The sequence below is a fragment of the Panthera tigris genome, chromosome D3 (assembly GCF_018350195.1).
Source record: "Panthera tigris isolate Pti1 chromosome D3, P.tigris_Pti1_mat1.1, whole genome shotgun sequence".
NCBI lineage: Eukaryota > Metazoa > Chordata > Mammalia > Carnivora > Felidae > Panthera > Panthera tigris.
This window is the reverse complement of record NC_056671.1, coordinates 10,858,255-10,876,721: the sequence shown is the minus strand read 5'-3', so window position 1 is coordinate 10,876,721 and position 18,467 is coordinate 10,858,255. Positions and strand designations below refer to the sequence as shown.

Sequence of the window (18,467 nt, the reverse complement as noted above, 5' to 3'; positions counted from 1 at the left end):
CCAGTGTGGGGCTCAAACTCAGGAACCGTGAGATCACAGTCCTGAGCCGAAATCAAGAGTTGGCTGCTCAACCCACCGAGCCACCTGGGCGCCCCTTGCTGTGAAAATTCTCGAAAGGATTTTTCACATGTTCCTTTTGCAGTTTGGCTGTAAGGAACTCACCCAATTGACAGCTGGCTAGGATTGCCCGGGGCCATCCTCCTCGAGTTTGGGAATACCTTGCCACGTGAGAAAAATCTGGACTAAAACCGAAGGGGATGTTTGAAAACAGAACTACGTGGTCACAACAATTTTTGAAAGAGAAAGACAAAACTTGGGCGGGTGGTTAGTCTTGCTGGGAGGAAAGGGACTGGAATCAGGAAGGGAGCACCAGGTCAGTGAGCGTTGCCAGTATTGTTCCAGACCTGGGGCGGTCCTCAGGTGTTCATTATATTACTGCAAAGGAGGGAAGCACGGGGGCGGGGTAGGAGAGGCAGGTCATGCACAGAAAGAACTAGAAAGCCTGGCCCCCTCACAAACGATCTTCATATGCGATGAAATTTCTTAGGAATGTCCAACTGAGCCATTAAGTACAGCTGACTTAAGCTCCATTGTGGGGACTTGAAATTCTGCTTTGATTCAATTTTGAATTGGGTGTTTCCTTTCCTTATCTTGCAGCCCGCCCTTTTCCTCCAGGTCTCCAACATTTTTCGGGAAAGCTCCAAAGCTCCAGCAAGGGCCCAGGCTCTGCCTCCGCCGGGATGCCCGGCTGGGATCCGCTGGGGTGCCCTGGAGAGTTGACGCAGAGCTGGAGGCAGAGGTTTGGTGCCCTCTCCCCGTCTCCCGGCAGCCTCCGGCTGCTTTCAGAAATGCTGACCAAGCCCATACCAGACCTCAGATGTCTCCATTGCCCCTGTCACGCTCACACAGACACGCGCTCGCACACGCTCTCTCCTTCCAGACACACGTGCCGGCACCCACGCCTGGCCTTTCCATCCGAGGAGGCCCAGGGTGCAGTCCGAAGCCGGCGGGGGGAGGGGGGGGGCTCCCCAGGCCTGGTTTCGGGGGTGGGGGGGAGGAGTGGGGTCTAGTCCCAGAGGAGTCCCCCTCTTCCCCTCCTCCTTCTCCCCCCCCCCCCCCGCTCCCCTCCCCCTCCCCCTCCCCCAGGGTCCCTGCAGGCCTCACTTGATGGTGAAAGAAATAGTTGGCTAGGATGTTAGGTCTTTGTTGGGGCGGACGAGGACGCAACATGAAAGGTCTGAGAAAGTGGAATGGGGTGTGTGGGGTGGGGGGTGTGCAGCGAGGGGAAGAGGACGGATTCTCCGTATCTAAAAGGGAATTAAAGTGCTTTTACTGGAGTGAAGAAATCAGCTGAAGAATGGCCCGGGAACAAAAGTAGAAAACCTGCGGACAAGCCCCGCTGAATAGGGCCCGATCCCCTTAAGTTTGTAAGCCCCCCTCCCCCCGCCCCTTAAGCCTTCCTTCCTTGCTTCTGCCGAGAACAAACGCCGAAGGAGGAGAACACGGCGGGGGGAGGGGACGGGGGGGGGGGCAAAACCAGGGGAGAAAAACCCTAAAATAAAAGGTAATCCCTCGGGCACTTTGCCCTCCTAGTGCCTACCAGGGATCTGATTAAAGGTCCCAGATGAAGCCATTCGGCTATTCACATGCAAGGAGCAGGATTTACAAGAAAAGAGAGAGGAAAGAATAGGCGGAGAGGAGAAAAGGGGAATTATTTGTGTCCCTTAATGCTTGTTAAGTACTCCTCTTTGCTGCACACCAGACAAGACAAGGCTCAGAACTCGCAGAGAAATCTTGTGCAACCCACCCCCTGCCCCTGCGGCCTCCCTTGAGCCTCCCTTGAGCCTGAGGCCAGACTGCGCTACACACGTAAGTACACACACGCACACGCACGCACGCGCACGCACGCACGCACACGCACACGTCGCCGTGAGCGCAACCGCCAGGCCAAGCCAGCCTGGCTAAAAGAAGGGCAATTAACCTCCTGTCCCTCGCTGACAGTGATCTAATCAAACCAGCCCTCCCTGACTCCTGCTCTGTGCCCCAGAGCCAGGACGCCTCCTGGGACGGGGTGGGGAAAATGAGAACCGGGGGTGAGGAGACACGAGTCCCGAGGGGCAGTTGAGGCTTCCTAGTGAGACTCAAGAAGCTGGTTGAGGTTCCTGCCCTCACCCCTCCTTCTCCCCAGAACCCCTGGTCTCCCCAGAGTTGCTCAGAGATCCCGCCCCAGGACCTTTGCTCATACCTGGAGTGCCATTTCCTCCCCTCGTGGCAGAGCCACCTTGCAGCTCAGGCTGGGGGAACTATCCCTAACTGACCCACCCTGTTTCCCAGAACGCCTCACGTTTCTTTGTCCTTGGCTCTCAAAAGACCTTGTAACCAGGTAATGAATGACACATTTATTTCTCGGTGCGTTTGATCAACATCCGTCTCCCCTACTAGAGTATCAGCCATGTGAAGTTAAGAACTGTGGCCGCTTCTGCCCCCTGCGTGGGACCCCAGGGCCTGGTCCGGGTCTTGGCCCTGAGAAACTGCTCTTAGGTTCTCGCTGAATGACTGACGGACGGACTGAATGAACGAATGGGTGAACAGGGAAGAGGCCAGCACAGGCCTGACTTCTCCACCAGGCACCGTAGACACAGTCCTCGGGGCCACACAATTTTTCACGTTAATTTTTTTTACATCAAAAGGAAAAACGAATGTAATGATATTGTGCATGTGATACAAAATCCAGCCCGGGTTATATGCCTTTATACCAACATAGTCAGAAGATGTAGTTTTAATTTTTTTTTTTTTTTTTAAATGGATGAAAGTTCATAACGCAGCTCTGGGCCACAGGAGACCAATGAAGCAAAGGCAAGGGCACTGGAACTCTGGGGTCCTCTTTCCACCGTGGTGGAGGGCGTGGACGGTTCAAGGTCACATGGGTATCTTCCACTCATGTATTTATTCAACAAACATTAGGTGTCCACCGTGTGCCAGGCACTGTCCTGGGCTCTGGGGACACAGCAGTGAGCAAACGGGATGAGTATCTATGCCCTGCCGGAGCTCATAGTCTGGTGACAGGGGCAGGTATTGGACAGATGAGCACAAAGAAAGATGTAGTCACAGGCCGGGGTAAGTGCACCGAAGGTTCTGTGACCCAAAGGAAGCCCAGGGATTTGCCAGAAGGAGACAGAGAAAACTGTTCAGGGTGGAGGAAAACGGATGTAGGAAGGGCTTGGGATTGGAAGGAATGGGACCCACAGATGGGACTGGGAGCCACCTGAGAGAGAGGTTGAGGGACAGGGACAAGGACAGGGGCTGGAGCATGAGGTCGGGCCACAAGTTGGCCAGGCCACCTTCTGAGTGCCTGAAGGACCCTCCCTCGCTGGGCCAGCAAAGGTAGCCAAGGAGACCCCATCGTCTCCGACTTCCTCTCTCGGCCAAGGAAGGCCACCCAGATGATCACATCTCTGAGAAAAATTGGCATCTTTGAAAGAAATGTGCCAAAGAAATAGGATTGGCTCTGGCTAATTCCTAGAAGATGCGTATGTGTTATTATTGCTGGGTCAGTGACCGTTCTCCGTGTTCAAGTGGGTTTGTGTGTCTGTGTTATGTTATGAATTCTTTTTGGGTGAAAACAATATGGTTCCCATTAATGATTTATTTCAGGGAGCATGGCACCATTTTTTTCAGAACCCAGTCAAGACAGAGCCACTAAAAATCAGGATTCCATTTTAGAGCCACTCAATTTATGACAAAGGCAAGTTTATATGGTAATAAAATAGATGAGGGGGCAGAAGAGAGAGAGAGAGAAAGGTGGGAGGGTGGGAAATCGGGGGGTACAAGAGGCACTTCACAGTGTATCAGGATGTCAGTCCTGGCAGTGTTTTTTTGTCTTTGTTTTTGTTTTAAATATTTATTTGGGGGAGTTGGGCAAGGGCAGAGAGTGAGGAGAGAGAGAATCCCAAACAGGCTCTGAGCTGTCAGTGCAGAGCCCGACACGGGGCTCAGTCTCATGAACCCTGATCCTGAACTGAGCCAAGATCAAGAGTTGGGCGCTCTGGACGCCTGGGGGGCTCAGTCGGTTGAGCATCCGACTTCGGCTCAGGTCATGATCTCACAGTTCGTGAGTTCGAGCCCCACGTCGGGCTCTGTGCTGACAGCTCGGAGCCTGGAGCCTGTTTCGGATTCTGTGTCTCCCTCTCTCTGACCCTCCCCCGTTCATGCTCTGTCTCTCTCTGTCTCAAAAATAAATAAACGTGAGAAAAAAATTTTAAATGGCTGACACAGGGGCGCCTGGGTGGCTCAGTCGGTTGAGCGGCCGACTTCGGCTCAGGTCATGATCTCGCGGTCCGTGAGTTCGAGCCCCACGTCGGGCTCTGTGCTGACAGCTCGGAGCCTGGAGCCTGCTTCGGATTCTCTGTCTCCCTCTCTCTACGCCTTCCTCTGCTCCTGCTCTCTCTCTCTTCTCTAAAAAATATATAATAAACATTAAAAAAAATTACGAAGAGCCGGGCGCTCAACCAGCTGAGCCTCCCAGGCGCCCCTGGCACCAGTTTTCAACATATTATATTTCTTATTACAAAACCAATGGTCATTATAGAAAACAAGACTATCCAGGGGAATGGGGGAGGGGAGGAAGTCTCTAGAAAGCTTTCTAAATCACACTACCCAGAGAAGCCAGGTATATTTCCTTCCGTCTTTTCTTCCATGCAGACATATCCAGGTTTTACCTTATTCTTATAAAATCTTGAAAGCCTTTATGTCAAACTTATTTTGTCTTATTTCAAAACTCTTCTTAAATGATATTTTTGAATTTGTACTGATGTATTTTACTGATTCTAAGTACAGAAAAGCACCAAAAAATTTACTTCCGATCCCGTTCACTAGAGTGAATCATTAGTGACCATGTATTGTAATGCTTATGTTTTGCCTGTGTGTGTATATACATTTTTATAAATCCTTATTCATATGTAAAGTGCTGTATCTTTTTCTCTTTTGCATTCAGTGGCTGTAAAGCAGTCCATCCTAACCAGACCTCCGCTGAAAACTGTTTAGATCATTCCTGGTGTTTTAAATATCATGAATAATAAAATGAAAGTCTTCCTATGTATGGTATTGTCTGCATTTCAAATTATTTCCTTGGGGTCGATTCCTAAACAATAACAAAGCAGTCCACACCCCAAGACTCCCCTTGGTAGGGGCGCCCGGGTGGCTCAGTCGGCAAAGCGTCCGACTTCGGCTCAGATCATGATCTCGTGGTTCGTGGGTTCGAGCCCCGCGTTGGGCTCTGTGCTGATGGCTCAGAGCCTGGAGCCTGCTTCGGATTCTGTGTCTCCCTCTCTCTCTCTCTCTGCCCCTCCCCTACTCATGCTCTGTCTCTGTCTCTCAAAAATAATTTTAAAAGTTGAAAAAAAAATTCTCCAACTATCAAAATACCAGAAGAACTGGTCTGAGTGTCCTCTTACTGGGTTTCTTAATCCTCAAACAGCTTTTATTTCTTGTACTTTTCCATATTTCTAATGATTAAAGCCGCATCTTCTTTTAAGTGCTTTTTCCTTTTTTTCCATTTCTTTTCATTTCTGCTTCCCTATTAGAAATAGTAAGTCTCATTTACTTATATTTTCTATGCGTTCGCTCATTTGTCACTATTGTACATTTATTGCAGAGTCCGTACTTAGCTTAGCACACTCATGGTAAGTGTGCTCATGAATTCTAATACATACACACCCACATCACCACCACCGGATGCAGATGTAAAATCTTCCAGTTCCCATAAGGCCTCCTGCGCTTCTTGGCTGTCGATACCCCTGCACCCAGAGGCACCCCGGTTGATATGGCCACTGTTCTGACTTCTGTTTCCATCTAGTTGTTTGGTCTATTTTTTTTTAACTTTAAAAAAATGCTTATTTATTTTTTGAGAGAGCGTGCAAGCTGGGGAGGGGCAGAGAGAGAGGGAGACACAGAATCCGAAGCAGGCTCCAGGCTCTGAGCCATCAGCACAGAGCCCGATGCAGAGCTCGAACCCACGAACCACGAGGTCATGACCTGAGCCGAAGTCGGATGCTCAACCGACTGAGCCGCCCAGGCGCCCCCGGTCTATTCTTGAACTTCATGCGAGTGGGCTCACGCAGTACATACTCATTTGAGTTTCTGGCTTCCTTCCCCCCGCCCCTCCCCACCCCCACCCCCTAGAATAATGTCTGCAAGATTCTTTAATGGTCTGGTTATGCATATAAATGCAGTTACTCTCTTCAAACTTATTCAAACCTGAATCCTTTGCCTTGACCCAGCATCCAATGGGTTTACCTCTATACCTTCTCCTGGCCTCCCCTGAAACCCCACCCACCCCCCCAGGCTAAGCAGCCATCATTGCTCACCTGGATGGTTGCAGGTGCTTCCTCTCTGGTCGGACCACCTCCACTCTGCCCTCCCACCCTCACTCTCTTTTCCACAAGGCAGCCAGATCAACCTCTCAAACACAAATCCAATCAAGCCATCCCCTGGCCTGCAGATTTTCGTTGGCTCCCCACCCCCCCCACCACATCCTGGCCCCAAGGCCCCGTGAATCCGGCCCCTGCTCTCTCAATCCCATCACACCCACTTTTCTGTGTCCTCCGCGAGTCACCCAGTGAACTCCTTCTACTCATCACAGCTGCCACGTTACCTGGCAAAGCCTTCCAGAACACACACACACACACACACACACACACACACACGTGCATACACACCCCAGCCCTCACCAGTATTCTGTTTCCCAATTTACCACCTCTGTATATTCCCCGCCTACGTTTATCAGAGTCCATAATTACATACCTGTGTGTATATTTTATTAAATCTGTCTTCCCCCGCTGCATCGTAAACTCCTAAAGGCAGAGTCTGGCTTTTTTGGTCCCAGCCACATTCCAGAGCATCCCGTAGGCCTTTGGGCACCAAATATTTTGCTCAAAAAACACTCCCTTTCCCCCAAACCTGGTGCTTAACCCCTCTCTCGTTCTGTAGTCCCAGCTGAGCCTCTCACTGACGGCGCCGTGCCGCCTTTCTGGTCTCTGTGTCTGCCTCCACGGGAGCATGACGGCCCCGTGCGTGTGACAGGTGATGCCTTGTCACCTGCAGGCAAGTCATGAGACTTCTCTCTCTCTCGGTCTCATTTTCCTCACCTGGAAAATGGGGCCCAAATCCTTACTTTGGCTTACTCGGGAAAAAAATAAGTCGAATCACAAGGCAGAGAAGAAAAGTAACAAAACAGGCCACGAGCCTTAGGAGTCTAGCAGACGTGAGTTCAAATCTCAGCCCCGTCCCTTAACAGCTGTGTGATCTGGGGCAGGTGAACTCCTCTCTCTGAGCCCCTCTGTTCACTTGTCTGTAAAACAGAGGAAAAGTGCCAGAAGTAGCAACGATATATACGTAGCAAAGACTTGATAAACCAGTGACTGTGAGTGTTAAAATATAATTTAAGGAGGAAACGTAGTCTCAGGAAGGGCCATCTGAGCTTGGGTATCTGTGATAAAAATATCAGGAGCTGTGTTTTATCGAGCATGACCTCGATACACAACACGCTTTGTGTTTGTATACTGGGCACTTTGTACACATCCTCCTAGGCACGTGCTTGGGTTAAATCCATTAATATTTAATGAGAACTGACCAGGTGCCAGGCACCGCTCTGGGTTCTGAGGAGACGGCAGTGAACAAGACACACGAGGCCCTCTGTCGTTGTGAGTTCGCAACCAGTCATCCCCACGCTCAGGATTCCCACCGTGTTGACTTCAGGTCACCGCGGCCACCCCCAGGTCAATCAAAGCACACACCTCCGTGGAACACACAGCACCTTGGGCTTTGAAATGCATGTTTTGGGGATCAGAGGATGGGGACAGGGATTGATATCCAAGACCCCTCAACTCTACTGCCCTGTAAGGTCTTCTGTAAAGAGGAAGGAAAAATGAAACAGGAGTCTGGAAGAGACAATCAGGCGCATGAAACGGAGGTAGGTGCCCTCCCCGCAAACCAAGGACACACACACTCACACACACACACACACACACACACACACACACACCTACCTCAATTATACCTCAGGAAGCAGAGCTAATGGAAGCTAGATTGATTCAAAGATAACAATTAGGGAACAATTTTAATCCCCGCTGTGATTGAGACACACAGTTTATTTTTAATTTGTATCCATAATAAAAAATAATAATTAAAAGGGCCGGCAAATTGCAGCTTTTGCCGCAAAATTAGATTGACAATGCCCACCTTCACCCCTGCAGGAACGAGGCCGGCTCTCCCGCCTCCCCTCCCTTCTGCGGGCACATTCCCAGCATGACTTGCTCCAGCGTGGAAGCCACGGACCCCGTTTTAAATATAGAGATTCGTTAATTACAGGAGGTGGGACGTGAACTTTCTTTAGCATCTACTATGTGCCAGGAGCGATGCCAAATACATTACACGGATTATTTCACTTAACCCTCACAGCATCCTGAGAACGGGGAACCCCGGTTTCCTCTCCTTTCACGGGGGGAGATTTGCAGAGACCCCCGGCCACTTGCTGGAGGTCACACAGGTCACACAGGACAAGGCTGGGTCTGATCCAAAATCCGCTTGGCCAGAGTCACCGCTCCCGTGCCCTTCCTGGGGGTGGGTGTCACGCGCTTGCCTTCCTCCACCAAGGCGCTGCCTCACCCACGACAGAATGTGTCCCCATAGTCCAACTCCAAGCGAGGAGTCTGACATCAAAGGGCCGGCTCTGAGTCTCTGGCCGGTGCCCTGATACGGGGCGGGGCGAGTGAGTCAAGTATCATGAAATAATTTAGGGGAGAAGAAAGGGCGGAAGAAGACGGGGAAGAGGAGAAAGGAGGAGAAAGATGAACAGAAGGAAGAGAAAGGAGAAGAAAAAAGAATTGGGAAGAGAAGGGAGATGGGGAGGGGCGGAGGGGAGAGGAAGGGGAAAGGGAAAGGGAGCGCGAGGGAGGAGGTAAGGGGAAGGGGAGAGAGACGGAGGGGAGAAAGAAGGGGTGAGGGAGGGGAGAAGGAAGCCCCTCTTCTTTGGCACACTCCCCTAATCCTGCAAGTCCTGCATGCCTGGCTCAGAGGCTCCCTCCTCCATGAAGTCCTCTATAACGTTACTCCCTAACTGAAAATAGCTCCTGTCCCCTATTTCCCATGCAGTTGGTGTCTTACCTCCGGCCACATCTGTCTTGTGTTATTCGTGCACCTGTCCACCACCCCCCCCCCCACACACACACACACTAGTCTGGGAGCTCCCAAAAGCTACAGACCCATCTGTACACCCTCCTGGGGTGCCCAGCACTCTTGGGGCCCTTTTCTTTCTTCCGCCCACCTTCCTCCTTAGCCCCATCTCCCCTCTGATCAAACTGTTTTCTTGGAAGGGACCGGAGATGGCAGTGAACTACTTAACAACCGCGGCAGAGAAATCTTGCCGATACCTCTGCAATTATAAAAATGGTTCCCAGGCGGGGAGCAGCGCTCCTAGCAGAGCTGTGAGAAGCCACGTGACGTCGTGGCACAGCTCTGCCACTTGCCAGCCCCGGACCTCAGCCCATCCCGTACCCTTCCGCTGCCTCAACTTCTCCTCCGTCACAGGGCTGTCGAGAGTATTGAGCGAGATGATGCATTTCTGGCATTTGAGACAGAGCCTGGCACGTAGCGAGCACTCAGTAAAAGGCAGGTCACTCCCATCGTTATTAGGAACAAGGGCTATTAACTGGGTTTCCAGAACGAAAGCGGCGATCGTCTCTTCTCGAGTGTTTCCTGGGCCAAGTTCTGTGCGACGTTGCTTTCAACTTCGGAACCTGATTATTAGTAATCCGTTCGACAAATTTTCCCAGCCGGTCAGCCCCAGAGCGAGACTAGATCCCAGCCACCGTAACAGGACCAGGGTTCTTGTCCCGAGAGACAAGAAAGAGAAATGCCGGCTGGGATGACCCCAGGAGAGCCCCAGAAACCCTAGGGTTTCCCCAAGAAGGGCTCCTTGTCCTGGCCTGTTGGGAGGTGTCCCGTTTGACCTCTCTCCTTGCTATTGGAGAATCCGAAGTCCCTCCCAGATCCTCAGAAGCAGACGGGGGTGGGGCCAGAGGGCCCACAGCATCCCTTAGAAAGCACCAACTTCATCAGGACTCCTGCCAACTAATTAATTCAGACCCAAGGTACTGGCTGTAGCACCTTTCCAGGATTCCTCAAGTCCTGGTCCCAGATCCAAGCCCTGCCCCGGCCTCCATCGGCACGGAAGTGTCTGCTCTGAATTCCATCCCCCTTCCCGAGGCTCCCCGGGCAACGGAGGACATCAGCCACTGTGTGTTCCCCAGGGCCCCAGCTTAGAAGGGGCACCAGATCGCTCCCAAAACAAGGCAAAAGTCTCCCGTTTCACACCAGCGTGAAGAAGTCTCCCGGTATAAACAAAGCAGACGTCCGCCTCCTATATCTGATTCTAGGAGCACAGGATTGAGGTTCACCAAGCTAACGTCCCTTTACTAGGAAGCCAAGGTCAAGTTTGGGAGGCAAAAGATCAGGCCGGTCTCGGGTCTGGTAGGAGGAGCCCAAGGAAGTGCAGGCGTTTGGTGGTTTGAGAGACCAGAGTGGAATCACTCAGCCCCTTGGGCAGGTGACTTCACATCTGCACGGAAGGGGCCTGGCCGATGCTTGGTTGGTACCTGCAAAGGTCAGTCTGCGTAGCCCCCCTCCTTTCCTCACACCCGCCCCTATAGACACCCTTCTTCTTCATCCAGTCGCCTAAAAACTAATGGCCTTGCTCTCCCTCGCAATCATCATCTTCGGGGAGGAGTCATTTCATTGATTACCACTGCAGTGGGTAGATTCATCTGAGCCATTAAATCGCCATTTTTGCAGGTCAAAAGCAGTCAAATACAGGCGATTTCATACCACAACAGTAAATGCCCTGAGACTTCTCACTCAGCCTTTCGAGAAACAAGATGTAGATTCGTATTTTTGCAAAGGCCGCCTCGGCCAATTATCGGATGAGGGGGGAGCGGGAGAAGGACTCCCCACCCACGATACGATTTGCAGACCACATAACCCCAAGCCCCCCACCCCCACCCCGACGCCCACGTCCTCGAAGACAGAGGCTGGCTGTTCAGCCATTTTTGAAGGAGAAAAAACATATTCTTCTCACACTTGGCAACAAATTGGCTTAAATAATCTGCGTCACCGTCCCTTGTCTCCTCTGCTAATCATGTTGGTAAATGGTTGGGGGTTTTTTTTCTCCCCTGTGGCCGCTGCTGCTCGGGAGGAGGGGGATGATGGGAGCAGGGTGGGGGACGGGAGGAGGAGAATGTTTCGTGATAGATGACCGATTCAAGAATGCCTTTGATATTCTTGGTTAACTCCCTCGCAGACATGGAGAATTGGATTGGTCAGACAGCTCCCCCTGCGTGGCACAAACAAGAAACATTAATTAAAAATAATTGCTACCCCCTCCCCAGAATTAAGAGTGTGATGTTCAGATTCGTTTTAAGAAAGGTAATTTGATGCCAATAAATGACAATTATAAAAACTTCATTACAGTCAAGAGCAATCTATCTACCATTGTCCTAATTACACATTGTAGGAATAATGAATGTTAATGATTTAATGTACCATAATTACCACGATTGAAAAATAAAATATAATAATCGCCATCGTTATTGTTATCGATAATACAGATATTTTGGCACGGCCGATCTCCACTTGAGGCTGAGATAAAGTTTTGGGGGTTTTTTTTGCCCCCCAACTAGAAACACTCCCTTCTCCCCGCCCCGCCCCCCGACATACCCCCATCCCCATACCCCCCATCATTATGAAGACAAGAAATCTACAGCTCACAATGGAAATGCTTTGCTTCTCCCGGAGGGTCAGAGTTGATGGGTTAAATCCAATCTCCTGTCCCGTGGCCAATAGATCACCTTTGGTTTCTTCCTGAGTATCTTTTGAGGTAGGAAGGAAGGAAAACGCAATTATTCTCACGTAGAGCCAGGATTGCGTTTTGGCTGGTCACTCTCCATTTCTTTTATGAAAGCAGCCGTGGCTTCTGATTGCAAAGAGAAAATAACCAAATTTTCCAGCCAGATACTCACAGTGTCGTGTTGTGGCCGGGATTATGGGCTCTGCAGCCAGGCTGCCCAGGGTTCGAGTCCTGGCCCCACCACCCACCAGCTGTGGGGACTTTAATTAAGCCTTTCAACATGTCTGCGCCTGGGTTTTCTCCTTAGAAAATGACACTTAAAATAGTTCCTACCTGAGGCTTTCATGGCTCTACGTTTGTTAAGACATTTAAGACATTTCCCGTCTTTCTTTCCCGCCACTCTCCATCATGCACATCCCCACTAGTCAATTCGTCATTCTCTAAAGATGGTCCCCACACCCCTTTCTCCCCATCTTTGCTCCCCCAGGAGTTGCCTTCCCCCGGCTCAGCCTGGGGAGGGTCCGCTGCCCTTGGACCCCCCTGACTTTTGCCACACCTCTCAAGTGCCTGTCAATCTAATCTCTTGTCCTTTCCGCTCCATGTCAAAACTCTCCATTTCTAATCTCGGCATTGCCTTCCCATCACCCCGAGATAACCAAGTACGTTCACATACTTCTGTTTTGTCTCTCACATAGAATTTTAAACCTAACTCTCCCACTGTATATAGACTTGGGGAACAGCAAGTGACCTCAGCGAGTAATTATCATCTGCTTGTGACATGCCAGAGGTTAAGCATTTTACTAGTGTTATTTTATCTAGTCCTGGCAACATCCTCCACAGTACGTGTTATCGGCAGCTGTGTTGTGTAGATGAGAAAATTGAGGCTCACGGAGTCTAAGACTTTCCAAACACCACACAGCCCGTGTGTGGGCAAAGCCAGGGTTCAAGCGAAGCATCTGGGCTCTGGAGCCCACATCCCACTCCTTGCCTTTCAGTGGGTATTTTATCAAGGGGCGGGGGTTTCGACGTTTTTAAATTATTTTAATAAGGGACACAGCAATCCATCCTATTGCATATACCACCGTTTATTTTTATCCTGCGATTGGACATTTTGTTTGCATCTGATTTTTCACCCCAATAAACAATTCTTTGGGGCCCATCCTTGTCCATAAAGCCTTGCCCACATTCTGAATTTTTCCTTACGCGACCTTCGTGACCGGGTGCTGTGTGTCGTGACTTTTCCTTGTCGGCGGCTCAGTTTTGCTAAATTCCTGTAAATAGTGCCGAGTTGGGTTCCCGGCACAGAGCTAAGTCACTGGGAGTCAGAGGTGTCTTTTTGAATCTTACCTTTGAGCTGCCTTAGGGCAATTCTGGAGCAGCCTTTAATCTAGGGATAATTTATCACCACTTTTAAGGCTATACTCTTTCTGAGGCTCGTACCTCATGCCCTATTGTGGGGTCTTTTCACTCTGGCCAAAGGGAAGAGAACTATTCTCCCGCTACGTAAGACCCAGACATTGTTCTCTGCTCCATTTAAGGGTTCTTCCTTCCCTTGGCCTCCAAAAGTTTCCTCTCTCATGTGCACAGACCTAAAGACCTGAGGGCAGGCCTCTGCAGGTTTCTGGAAGTTTCTCTCCATGAAGATCTCTCTTCTCAAGCACTCTGTCCCACAGATGCCAGCCATCTTGGAATCCCCGAACTCTGGTCTCTGCCTTGAGTTGGGCTGAAGAAACCACCCAATTCTTTGGCTTTGCCTTCCCCTGCGGCCCAGCAACTCTCATCAGGCTTATCTCGGTTGCTTTTTTCTCTTGGGGAGCAGAGACCGGGGCTGCCTAGTGCCCAACATCTGAAACTGTTGTTATATGTTATCTGGTTTGCCATTTGCTTAAGGCAGGACAGTCATTCTTGTCTCTAATGAGTCTCCCTTTCTTTTTTTTTTTTTTTCTTTTTTTAGTGTTTATTTTTGAGACACAGAGAGCGAGTGGGGGAGGGGCAGAGAGAGGGAGACACAGAATCCGAAGCAGGCTCCAGGCTCTGAGCTGTCAGCACAGAGCCCGACGCGGGGCTCGAACCCACAAGCCGCGAGATCATGACCTGAGCCGAAGTCAGACATTTAATTAACTGAGCCACCCCGGTGCCCCTCTAACGTGTCTCCCTTCCTTGAAACAGAAGCTTAGTTCCAGCATTTCTGAGAGTTTGGGTAAGAGTAATTATATATAGTGGGTGCCTTCTCCCTCAAACCACCCCTCCAAAACTTATCTTCCTCAACTAATATTTAAAAATTATTTATCACGGAGGGACTCTTGCGCTCTCCCTCTCTCTCTGCCCCTCCCCCACTCACACTTTTTCTCTCTCTCTCGAAGTACATAAACTTTAAAACAATACAAATAAAAATTATTTATCATGGAACATAAACATAGAGGAATTTAAAAAAAAAACACTCAAAAGAGGGGGCCAGGGCTAAGTCAGGCGAGGGGATATGACACAAAGGAGACAACCACGGTTGGGATGTAGGATTCAAGCAGGTCAACTTGTCTGCTCTGACGGGTCTTAAGATTGCTCAAAGCTTGAGGCTTTATGGTAAAGTTTATGTGCTGGCTTTTTTTTTTTTTTTTAATGCATATTCTCAGGTCCTGCCTCAACCCTACATAGGGATCAAATGCCAGGACTCAGGTCCCACGTAGAATCTGCCTTTTCTTCATGTTCTCCCCCAATGCCTCAGACGTACGATAAACCGAAAGAATATGGCCACCGGGAGGGTCACACGTTTGGCCCCAACTGGTGAGTTAGTGGCAGGACTGACCTTGGAAACAAGACCACTGACTTCCCATTCTGGTCTCCTTCCCACTGGTGGTTGCTGTCAGCCCTCCCTCCCTGAACATCGGAATCGCCTGGCAGCTTTGAAAAGGTTGATGCTCAGGACCCTCTCCTAGAAACTCAGATTGGATCCGTCCGCGATGGGACCTGGGCACCTGGACCTTCTCAACGTCATCCAGAAGATTCCAGGGTGAGCCTGGACTAAGGCACGGGCTCTAACCCAGGCAGTGGCCAAGGCCTGAGACCCCGAAATGCTGAGGTCTCAGCCCAAGTGCAATCTCAACCCCTCTCATCAGGATCGTCTTTAATTTTTTTTTTTTTTAACGTTGTATTTATTATTGAGAGACAGAGAGAGACAGAGCATGAACAGGGGAGGGGCAGAGAGAGGAGACACAGAATCCGAAGCAGGCTCCAGGCTCCGAGCTGTCAGCACAGAGCCCGACGTGGGGCTTGAACCCACAAACCGCGAGATCATGACCCGAGCCAAGTCGGACGCTTAACCGACTGGGCCACCCAGGCGCCCCACATCAGGATGGTCTTTAAAAGGCAATGAACAAAGAAACTCTGCTTCGGTGATGACAGTCCTTTTCCAACTTTAGTGAGCATAGAGATCTCCTGGGGAGCTTGTGAAGATGCAGATTCCTTGGCCTTGACCCCAGAGATTCCGATTTGGTAAGTCTCAGGGTAGGCCCCGAAAATTCGCATTTCTTTTTTTTTTTTTTTAAGTGTATTTATTTATTTTGGGGGGGGAGGGGCAGAGAGAGAGAGAGAGAGAGAGAGAGAGAGGGAGAGAGGAGAACCCCAAGCAGGCTCCACACTGTCAGCGCAGAGCCTGATGGGGGGCTTGAACTCACGAGCCGTGAGACGGTCACCCAAGCCGAAATCAAGAGTCGCACGGACTGAGCCACCGAACCCTGTGCGTCCGGGAGGATCACCCACCACCATCACACTACCACCCTCGTCATCATCATCACCATCGTCGTCATCCTCATCAATAGGCACACACTGTTTTGTTCACCTCTGTGTCTGCAGAGACTTCTGGAACGCTTCATCCATAGTAGGTACTCAAAACCCACTCGTTAAGCGCATCAATGCACAATAGCTAACAGTCTGAGAGCACTCTGGGACTAAGCGTTTCCGCTTTCCTCCGTTAAGCCTCCCGGTCCAGACAAAGGGGCGCTACTTTCCTTTCCATGTGACCGACGACGGGGAAACCGAGGGTCTGAGAGGTGGAGGCGCTCCATCCAGCAAAGGCCTGGTTTGGAGATTTCAGGTCTGGCTGCCCAGCGCCCCCACCCTGCGCCTGGGACGGGTCTCGGGTCTCCCCCGGTTGGGGAGATGAGGCGGGGTGGGGGAGGGGAGGCCACTGGCGACGCTCCTCGAAGGTGCCCCGCGAGGTTAAAACAGCCGGTGGGCGGGGCGCGGGGGCGCGGGGGGCGCGGGGGGCGCGGGGACCACCAGGGCGCGCGGGCGGGCGGCGTCCTAATTTATGGCACCGGGGGAGGGGATCCGGGAAGCGGCTTTGCGCGCGCCTCTCGGAGGCGGGTTGAGCTGCAGGTGAGGACAATGTAATTAAGAAATTAAAAGGTAATTTCCACAGACGCTGCCGCTCGCCAGGCCCGGCGACCGCCTAATTGATGGCGCGGCCGGCCGAGCCCACGCGACCGCGGTTCCCGAGCGCCCCGCGCCGCGTCCTCCCCGCGTGGGGGTGGCTTCCCGGGGCCGCGGGGACTTCCGGGGAGCCCGGTGCCCAGCGAGGGGCCCGGGGCCGTGACACTGGGACCCTCTCGCCTCCGCTTTCCCCTGCCCTCCGACCTCTCTCCCTCCCCCTCCTTCCCCCACCAAAGGTAAGATAGGCTATTCCAAGCTGTCTCTTCATTCTTCTCCCCTCCCCCCCCCCTCCCCCGCCTTAGGTCTCTCCGTGTCATCTCTATCCCACTTCCAATTTCTCTATAAATTTCCCTCTTTCTCTCCCCCTCTCTAGTTTGCTCACCAAGTTTCTTTTCCTCTCTCTTCTCTCCCCCCCCCCCCCGCCCCAGGTTTCTGTCTCTCCGTCTCTCCCACTTTCTTCAGTCCCAAAATTCTTACCGCTGGGCCCAGAAGAAAGAGTGCGTGGGTGACCTTTACACCCCAGAAGAGATTGCATTTAAGTTACTGCCACCCCCACCGTCTCCACCTCGCATCCCCGCGGGGCCTCGGCGTGTGGGTTGGTCTTTAGAATATCCCAGCCTGAGTCCCGGAAGCCCACAGCGATGGCTGGGTTAGACCCACTTGGATCATCTTGCCGAGTCTGAACCCAGGAATATTGAGTGGGTGGGTGGGTAGGTGGGTGGATGAGTGACTTAGTGCCAAGGTTGTCAGTTGAATGTTTGGATGGATGGGTGACTGGTTGGACAAACAGATGGGTGGATAGTACAGGGGTGATTGGTAATTGGACGGATGTGTAGACGAACGGATAAACGGGTAGGTGAATGGATAGGAACGCATTGACAGAGAAGCGTATGGATGGACGGGCAGACAGAAGATGAATAGGCAGATTATGAATGGGTGGATAGTAGGTAGGGAGACGAATGGGTGACGGTATGTGTGGGTGGGCGGTTGGGTGGGTAGATGGATGGGTGGGCAGGTGGGTGAAAAGGTGAGTGGATAGATGAGTGGATGTATAGTAATGGTGGATAGGAAGATGGATAGTGGGGTGGATGGATGGGTGACCAGATAAATGGGGGAGCCAGGAACATAAGTGTGTCCCTAGTGGTAGCATTTGTTTGATGATAAAGTCAAAACATAAGCATTTATAGACAAAGCAGGAACGTGCCATCCCCAGAGATACCTTCCAGCCTTGGGGTCTCGAGGTATACCAAGTGTTTCCCCACACAGGGGCGCCAAGGCTGGGCTCATCCCAGTTGCGTTACCACTTTTTCCCATTTCTTCCTTCTCTTCGTTCGCCAGATGGGCACACGCCTCACTGGGTCAAGGAAAAGGTGAAGTAACAGGGGTGAAGTCACGTTGTCAACTGGAACATCCCCCACCCGGGCACGGATATCAATACATGGGATCTGTCACCAGGCCAACCCCATCTCTTGTGGACCAGCCAGACTGCAAGGTCCGGCAGCCACACTCTTTTCTTAAGCCGCGATCTGTCTTCCAGAAGGCCCCTCCTTCCCTCTCCACTTACCCAAATACCTGTTCGTCACGGTCCGATTCTCTCTCACACACCTGCGCCTCCAGAAAGCCTCCCCAGTTGTGCCTCCCTCCATCATAAGGGGCCTCGAATGACAGGCTAAGAAACGTTGACTTTAATCAGGCAGGTAAGCTGGAGCTGTGGCAAGGTGTTTAATCCTCCACCTGCCTCCTGGTAACATGTCCAATCTAGGATTCTAGTGACCTGTTTCTCGGTGGTTCCCTCTCTCTTCCAACGCCATCATGGACTCCCCGAGATGGAGAAATGCCTTTCGTTCATCTCAGGTTTTCAGTCCCTAGTGGAGAAGCTGGCACAGAGTAGGTTCTCAGTAAACATATCCTGAGTTGGCCAAAGGAGGAGGTTGATAAAACGTAACCACAATGGCAATATAGGTTTGCCTGCTGATTTTTCTGCAGTGTCTTCCCCCATTTCTCAGGGGAGGAAACCAAGACTAATAGAGATTGCCCAACTGTCCCCCCCCCAGAAACGTCGCTGCCTCCCCCCACCCCACTCTGAGTCAAGCTGTGAGGAATGTGACCACCCGTGAATACAGAACCAAAAGGGTCCTTT

General features: G+C 51.4%; 1 long non-coding RNA gene across 1 annotated transcript; it reads right to left on the bottom strand.

The window, feature by feature from the left end:
- Positions 1-11,066: 11,066 nt before the first annotated feature.
- On the bottom strand, positions 11,067-16,077 carry LOC122232660. Its single transcript, XR_006210032.1, has 3 exons — positions 15,735-16,077; positions 11,821-11,921; positions 11,067-11,386 (listed from the first exon to the last, which is right to left on the bottom strand). It is a non-coding gene; the product is annotated as an uncharacterized LOC122232660 (long non-coding RNA).
- Positions 16,078-18,467: the final 2,390 nt, after the last annotated feature.